This window comes from Felis catus, chromosome A3 (genome assembly GCF_018350175.1).
Source record: "Felis catus isolate Fca126 chromosome A3, F.catus_Fca126_mat1.0, whole genome shotgun sequence".
In the NCBI taxonomy this organism is placed as follows: domain Eukaryota; kingdom Metazoa; phylum Chordata; class Mammalia; order Carnivora; family Felidae; genus Felis; species Felis catus.
In genome coordinates, this window is record NC_058370.1 from 139,884,559 (window position 1) to 139,893,131 (window position 8,573).

The window sequence follows — 8,573 nt, forward strand, 5'->3', positions numbered from 1 at the left end:
GTTTCTTCCCCGAAAGCCCAGGCTCCCCACCACGGCTTCACCTGCCCGTCCCCATGGTGGTGACTCTCCTGCACTTTCTCAGCCCAGCCCGTGTCCCCAAGAGCGGGGGGCCGTGGTCCTGGGGGACAATGGGCTACCTGAGCCTCGACTCCTCCCCTGAGAAAGACAACGCTGACAAAACCATCTGTCCTGCCCTCGTTCACTTTGTGGGTGAGAGAAGATGTGTGTCTGGTAAACAGCAGGTTCACGTGAGCCCGTGGCCAACAACGACCGTGGCCAACAAAGCGCTGACCCGCGCCTGCTGTCTCCCTCCAGTTCTCATCGAGGCTTCCGTGTGCCTCTCCGCCCCTCCCCCAGGCAGACCGGCCCCCTGAGGTCTGACGCCCTCCCCCTGCTCTGGGACCTGACCCCCCGTGGTCCTTCCCCAGGCCTGACCCCCTGCGGTACACCCACGGGACGCCGCAGGCCGGCTGCCCTCTCCGCCGCACGCCCAGGTGTCTGTCTGTCCACGTCCGAGCAGCACCGGGGTGAACGCACTTCCGTGCTCAGTGTAGGCCGGGCACCCCACCAAGGCTGTGCGAGGTCGTTTCCCTCACTTTTTACAGCAACTTGCTCCTGACGTGCTTTTCGTCGGCTCATGGCCCTGCCGACGGGCTATGAAATTGTAGTAACTTGGCCGAGTTGCGCGCGGAAGGAAAGCCGGCCTGGGGACTCGGTCAGCTGGGTGGTGAGGACCCACGATCTCACTCTCTACGCTGAAGCGCTTCCTGTCATGGTTCTTACTGCCGCGGGCTGATTAGTGGCAGCGACGGGCCCATGTAAGGAAACGGGTAGATGTGGCGCTTGGACACAGGTCACCACTTGGGATTTTACCAGTCTGTGAGCGAATCCTCCTGCCTTGCCCCCTCGTGCAACGAGAGGTAACAAGTGCTGCCTTAAGTTCTTCCCTGGAAAACAGCGAGAAACCAAATAGAATGACGTGTGTGAAGCTCCCGCAGGTTACAGTCTGTGAGGCAGACGCAAGCAGCCCATCCCGTCTCGTGAGTGTCGCTGGGAACCAGAGCCCGTGCGGCTGCTGCGCAGGGGACTGGAGGACGAGGCCCGAGGTGTGGAGTCCGCAGTTTCCTACTCCACCTTCTCCTTTGGCATGTCAGAGGCAGAAGGAGTTACGCGCCCGCTAATGTTTTCCTTTTCAAAATCCCTGTCTTCAGGTTGAACACATTATTTGTATTTGCTCATTGGTTTTGAGACGCCTGGTTTTAGCCATTGGACGTGGACAGACAGAATAAGGCGCATTTTATTAGCCATGGCCGTGCCGAGTGAAGGCTCTTTCCTAAGGCTATGCTGGCATTTGGGGAGCCTGCTAAAAGTCATTCTGGAATGGTTAAGGGCTGCAACCTCACTGCTGATTTCATTCCCTTAATTATTTTAAGAACATGGCTTTTTAAATCTTTTTATTTATTTTTGAGACAGAGAGAGACAGGCATGAGCAGGGGAGGGGCAGAGAGAGAGGGAGACACAGAATCCGAAGCAGGGTCCAGGCTCCGAGCTGTCAGCGCAGAGCCCGATGAGGGGCTCGAACCCACAAACCATGAGATCATGACCTGAGCCGAAGTTGGATGCTTAACCGACTGAGCCACCCAGGTGCCCATCACCTTTTAAAATTTTTTTTTTAATATTTGTTTATTTTGGGGAGAGACAGAAAGAGAGCACAAGCAGGGGAGGGGCAGATGGAGAGGCAGACAGAATCCGAAGCAGGCCCCAGGCTCTGAGCTGTCAGCACAGAGACCGACACGGGGCTCAAACTCACGGACCGTGAGATCATGACCTGAGCGGAAGTCAGAGGCTTAACCGACTGAGCCACCTAGGTGCCTGTCACCTTCTTTTTAAGTTTTTTTTTTTTTTTAATATTTGTTTATTTTGGGGAGAGACAGAAAGAGAGCACAAGCAGGGGAGGGGTAGACAGAGGGACACACAGAATCCGAAACAGGCTCCAGGCTCTGAGCTGTCAGCACAGAGACCGACACGGGGCTCGAACTCACGGACCGTGAGATCACGACCTGAGCAGAAGTCGGAGGCTTAACCGACTGAGCCACCCAAGCGCCCCAGAACATGGCTTTAAGATGCCTTTGTACACACTCATCTACCCTCTGGGAACAGAGAGCCACTCTGATAGCTTTTGGATGACCCCCTAGGCACACCTGCTGAGTTGCAAAAAATCAGTCTTCATCAGGAGGCGGATACAGACCGACCTGGTTCAACACAGAAGTGACAATTTTCGGACAAATGACTACAAATGAATACAATTTCTGATAGTGGGGGTTTTTATCTAAGTCACTTATGTAAAAGATCGTATCGACGTGACGGTCAGAGTGAGCTGGATATTAAGAACGGCAGATGCGCTTTAAGACTTAATTCTTCTCATGCCTCTGGCGCCGTGTAGACAGTTCCTGAGGCGCCCGCCTGGACAGCTGGTGGCAGTGGAAAACCACACTGGACGTTTGGTCAGAGGCGGTGACCAGGCCCTTGCGAGGAGGGTCACTGCCCGGTGTCCTCCCTCCAGGTTCCCTCCTCCCACTTCTGTAACGTTCCCGCGTCTTTTCGTGGCTTGTGGTTCTTTGTTTCAGTGCAGAACGAGACCCCGTTGTCTGCACGGACCCGGGTCATCCATCACCACCTGCTGAAGGGCGTCCTGGTCGTTAACAAGTTTTGTCGATGATGGAAGAGGTGCAGTGATCGTCTGTGTGCAGGTTTCTGTGGGGACGTGGTTTTAAACTCTGGGAAAATACGAAGATTTACTAAATCATATTTTCCAAGCAGGAACCTTTATCTCTGCATCTTCACATTCCGTGCAAATTCTGTGTAGGAAGAACGCTGAGAAATTAGTCCCATCAAAAAGAAAGGCCTGCTGAAGGACTGCATTATCCACGTGACAATTTACCATCGCTTTGCAATCCCCCGTCAGTTGTAACCCACTAAGTCCTAGAGGGTGATTTGGAAACGACCACACGGATCCGAGGTGTGACGGGAGCCGTGGCGCTCAATCACCCTGATGGGGTCAGCACACCGGCAGGCGTACCTGAAGGACGACGTGGGAGACGGGGACACGGGAAGAGAACATAAACCACACTGGTGGCCGTAGCAATTCTCCGGGAAGCTCACGCTGTCCCAGAATCCACCCCCGAGCACTGCTTTCTTCCCCTCTCGAGAACATGCCCCTCCAATTATGCCTTGTTTCTGAAATCACCACTCACTCCCTTCCCGTGACCCACCCCCCACTGCCCGTGACACCAGACCACGTTTTGCTCGATGGTGACGCATTCCGAGGCACCTTTCCCCGTTAGCTTGTGTTCTCTGGGCGCCACTAACCCGGAACACTCGGGTCTCTGCTTTGCTTTCGAGCTCTTTCTCCCCCTTCTTCCTTGCCCTGCATTGAACTTTGACATGTTAAAAAGTTGTTCTCTTAAAGGTCAGGGACACAGGAAAGACACTGCTGGTGCCCCTGTCCCCAAGGCTCTGAGGGCAGCTGGCCCTCCAGGCACAACATGACACGGTGTGGCCTCCCGGATGCCTGCAGGAGCTCCCCCTCCCTCCCGCTCTGTGCTCTACCACAGATCCTGTTCTAGAAAGGTGCTCGTGTGCTGGAGGATGAAGACAGGCACCCACCTGTTCAGACGCAGCTGACCCTGCACGATGGGGAAGGCGGCAGGCGAGTGGACACGAGGCGAGTGGACACGAGGTGGCCAGGTCACGTGGCTGAGTCCACGACGCTGGAACCTCACAGCACCTCCGTTCGGCTGGTGGGATGAAAACATGGCTGTGCGGCCCACCCTCACTAGTGTACCGAACCGGGAGGGGACCCAGTGCGAAGGGCCGAGAAAGGCGGGGTCAGTGCTGATGTCCTTGCCTCTCAGTCCAGTGGGTGGGCGATTCGGATGTTATGTTATCGGCACCTGCAGGACCACTGCCCGTCTGGGGACGCAGGGTCGCCTTGTGGCCCGAGAGCCCTGGCGTAAGAGCCGTTGTCTCTGTAGGGGACAATGTCGTCCCTGAGTGCAGGGGGCTCTGACCGGGCTCTGCAGCCTTGCACCCACACTGCCCTGCACATCCCCTCCCAGATTCGTCACCACGGAGACAGGGGGCGTGTCTGACTCCCGTGACTCTGGAACGTTCCCTGTCAGCTCCCTTCTCAGTCTTTGTTGTTGTAACATCACTACGGTTAATCAGAACCGAGTCCCATTGTGAGTGCGGCCGAACGTGGCAATCCGGGCACCACCAGAAGTGACCCACAGGGTCGGGAAGTTGTTCATCTGAAATCAGAGGGGCCGTGTGGCCAAACTTGTCCAGTCCAGTTCTTAAGTGGAGAGAATTTATACTGAAGGCATATAATCTATTTGGACACTCGGTTGCAAGTTAAAAAAAACAACAGCTCAAGTTGAATTAAGGAAAAAGGCAGTTTTTGCACATCTCTCATTGGAGGTTTGTCTCAGACTTTGTCAACCCTCAGGCAAAAATGGTATTCCCAAGACACGGTCTCTTTCCGTGGTTTTAAAAGTCTGTTCTCTTCCGAGGAGACTTCGCGTTCAAGCCCGTCTGTGCTAAGACCACTTCCAACAGCTCCCCGCCAATCCTTAATGCCAGCGAAGGACCCAGACACCCCGCTCACGCTCAGAGCCCGAGCCCGTACCTGGGCCACGTCAGAGGGTCACGTCACCACGGTCAAACTGTCCACGGTCCCGGTGTCTGCGCCCGAGTTGTCTCCCGAGCAGCCAGGATGCAGCTGGTTCTGTGACACCAAGTATGTGTGCTGGTGGCACCGGGGGATCGGGGTCTCAGCTCGGAGACGTTTCAGGAGGCTTGGGAGGTGTCGGACAGTAAACAGACCGACAAAACAAAGCCAGCACACGCAGGTGTACCCACAGCACACGATCGTTTTACAACGTGGCAGAAATTCCCTCCACCGATTGCAGATGGTGATAGTCTTTAAAACTCAGCCTTCTCTCATATTCCTTGTCTTCTAGGATGTTACAATCTCCTCCGGTACAAAGGGAAGGAATCCCAGAATTTGAACCAGAAACGGCAAAACTGCCATAAGTTTGCTTTCCTGCGGCAACAAATTAAATGGTCTTATCTAATCAGGGCACAGATTGCTCATTTTTATCCAGTTTATTGGTTAAGTTTGGTCAAGTAACTCATTTGGTGACTTATTTTTAATTGTACTTATTTTAAAATAATTACAGTTCCTGGTTTGTATGAGAACAAAGCAGAATCAGCCATTCTACTCCCCATGTTTATCTTACACAATTATTTGGGTAAAGCCTTTTGCTATTTTCCAACAATAGGAGAATCACTAAATTATAATAAGTTTATTTGATGGAACATCTTATTTGAGATCGTCAGTCACAGGAGAAAGTATTCAAGCTATAATGCTTTGTGGAAAGTATATAAAACAGAAGCCACAGTACTATGACCCTGAACACACACGCTTGTGCACACATCCACACATGTGCATGCGCATATAAGGACAAAGCTTAATTGTTGTTCTATCTAGATGGTGCTATTGAAGGTGATTGATGTCTTATATTTTCCTGCATTTTCTAAATATTGTATAATACAATAAGCATGTATGACTTTTTATCAGAAAAAAATAAACGTCGGGGCTCCTGGGTGGCATCTGACTCTTGATGTGGGCTCCTGGGGCTGTGGGATCGAGCCCCACGTCAGGCTCTGCGCTGACAGTATGGAGCCTGCTTGAGATTCTCTCTCTCTCTCTGTCCCTCTCCCATGCTCTCTGTCTCTAAAATGAAAGAATTAAAACATTTTTTAAAAAAGAAAAAATATACACGAAGAATATGTTTTGCTTTAAATGTCTTCCAATATACAGCCGTGTCCTGACGAACAGGGGCTCCGTCCCCCCCAGCCCGTGCCTCTCAGATGCCCGTCCCCTCATAACCCCGCCTCGCATCCCTCTGAAGCCGAATCCGCTCATCCCGCTCCCACGTGGGCCGCTCACACTGCGTCCTGCACCTGGGGACTCAGAGCCTCCTCCTCCCTTAAATGGGCCCTCGGCCACCCACCGGGTACATACTTGCCCCTGGCTTCTCCCGGAGTCACAGGGGCCGTGAGGTCCCTTCAGATTTGGGCCAGACCATTCGCCTTCTGTCACACACCGTTTTGTAGTTTCCGATGGGATCTTAATGCTCATTGGCGAGTCTGCAGGATCGTGCGTGACGAGGCAACGTTTGCTTGCAGGACGTGGACGGGTGAGGAAGGAAGGGCCCAGGGCCTCGGGGGTGGGACGATCACCCGAAAGCAGCAGGTGTCGGGTGCATCGGGTCACACGGCCACATCGTGCTGAGGGTATTTGCTGACACTGGAGCTGGGAGTCGGTTAGTAATAAAACCAACACATAATTAACTTAAATCTTGGAGTCAGGTGGGTTTTCCTATGTCTCTTAATTTGGTTTTCTCCACCCTTAGTTGCTGACTTATCTAAAGGACCCAGGAAACCCCAGGGAGGCGGCACAGCCCTGAGTGAATGGAAAAGCCATCAGAAGTGTGTCATTTCCTATCCCTCAGACACACTAAGGGTTTCTACCGCAACTGTGGACCAACGAACCATACCAGCACCATAATCCCCAAACTAGCTTATTTAAAACTGTGATTTTAAAATAAACCATATATGTAGATCTCCAGCAGGTGCTACCTACAATGCAAACAAAATATCTCAGTTCTTTTTTTTAATGTGTATTTATTTTTGAGGGGGGGGAGGGGCAGAGAGAGAGGGAGACACAGAATCCCAAGCAGGATCCAGACTCTGAGCTGTCAGCACAGAGCCCCAAACGGGGCTTGAATCCACAAGCTGGGAGATCATGACCCGAGCTGAAGTCAGACACTTAACCGACTGAGCCACCCAGGAGCCTCCAAAATATCTCAGTTTTCAATGTTAAAAACAGAAGATTTTAAAAGCACACATAAAATATTTATCTATTCTTTCAAACTGAATACTTTTTGAAGAGAAATACGATAGAAGGAAAAAAGATTCCGTAACCTTTTCAAGAAAATTGCTTCTTTAAGATGCCCAGAAAAATGACTGGTCCATACTTTTAAAAACAAAATTATGAAAATTATCTCTATTTCTGAGACAGCCTAAAATTAAGAAGGCTTTGAAGCCCCTTCAAACAGTTTTTAAAAGTTCTTTTATGAGAAAGCCCTAATTATTATTTAAAATAAAACATTATTCAACATTCTCATAATCTTGGAAGCTGCTTAAAAATTAAACCTAAATCAAGTTGAAGAAATATGGCTCCTTACTGCATAAATCTTGACGCCAAAGCTGGTTGAAAGTGCCCAAAAGTACGTGCTGTGCACGATGCAGATGAAGCTGCTTTTCACCCCAAACCTCCTTTGATGGTAGTTGAGTGGAGTTGAGGTAAGGAAGGAGGGTGGGCTGGTCTCAGCTTGGGTGTGAGGACAGCTGGGTTTCCGCTGTCACCTCCTCCATACGGCTTCCACCAAAAGTCATACCTAAGGACCTGTGTGATTGCATATGATGGAGTCAATGCATCTAGTGACTTGCGTGGGGGACGTGCCGGAGGCCTCTCCACCCAGGAAGGTCCAGCCTCCTCCGGGGAAGGCGACTGAACAACACAGCAGGTCACACAAACTCTTAACGGCTCGTTGCAATGCTGAGAAGACACCAGTGGGCCCTGATGGGAGCAAGCTGTCCCTCGGGACCGACTCTGGCTCAGGCGGGCAGTGCAAGGAAAGCACTCCCCCGGAAGTAGCTGGAGAGGAGGAGGGAGAAAGAGTGGAAACGGTCGCAGGGACTGACGAGGGATCTGCCCCCCAAAACCACTGATGGGGAGGAAGGAGGGGGTTTCCATGCCACCAGGATTCTGTAAACAGTGGAGCGCAGAGTCTGACGTTCCAGAGCTCGGTGCCTGGCGGGGCTCCGGCGAGGAAGTAGGGCCAATCCCCAGGAGCAGGCAGCGGGGTCTCAGGGCTCCGTGTGCCACGTGGGGAGAAGCGGTCCCCCCGCTTGGAGGGCGTTTGGTAGAGGCCATGCGGCCTCCCCTCGGGCAAAGGTCCCAGCGGATCCTGGAGAGCAGCCCCGTTTGCTGGTTTGGGGACAAAGACGCCAGAGTGTGGTGGCACCGGCTGTGTTGTGGTTGGCCTTAATCTCTGAACCTCTGCCCTCGTGCGGTTACACGAACGTTTTCTGGGGCAACGTGGGACCACCGCTCAGCAACGTCCTCCCCAGAGAGTCGGCTGGAGTCCGCGCCACGGGGCCTCCGAAGTGCGGGCTTTTGAAACACAGCGCATCTGAGATAAAACCCGGAGGGAGGTGCGGCCCGGCAGGCAGCCGGCTGGGACGCGGACAGGGTAGAGGCGGGGAGTGGACGGAGGCCTGAGACAAACGAGGGGCGCTTGATCGCGGGTCTGTGAGCGCACAGGGCTCCCGGGGTCGGAGATGAGGTCGCTGGGCGAAGCCACGCCCACTCTCCCACGCGCACCTGCACTCGCACCGATCCACCCCAGTCCGCTAAGCAGTGCCACCTAGTGCAGAACGGA

The 8,573-nt window shown here is 52.9% G+C and overlaps 1 long non-coding RNA gene across 2 annotated transcripts; it reads right to left on the reverse strand.

Annotated features, from left to right (window-relative positions):
• Nucleotides 1-2,328: 2,328 nt before the first annotated feature.
• On the reverse strand, nt 2,329-7,668 carry LOC123384659. Of its 2 annotated transcripts, none has more exons than XR_006596125.1 (4): nt 7,314-7,668; nt 6,089-6,379; nt 3,667-3,797; nt 2,329-2,858 (listed from the first exon to the last, which is right to left on the reverse strand). It is a non-coding gene; the product is annotated as an uncharacterized LOC123384659 (long non-coding RNA). The 2 variants fall into 2 exon arrangements; XR_006596124.1 differs by having other exon boundaries at nt 3,667-5,104.
• Nucleotides 7,669-8,573: the final 905 nt, after the last annotated feature.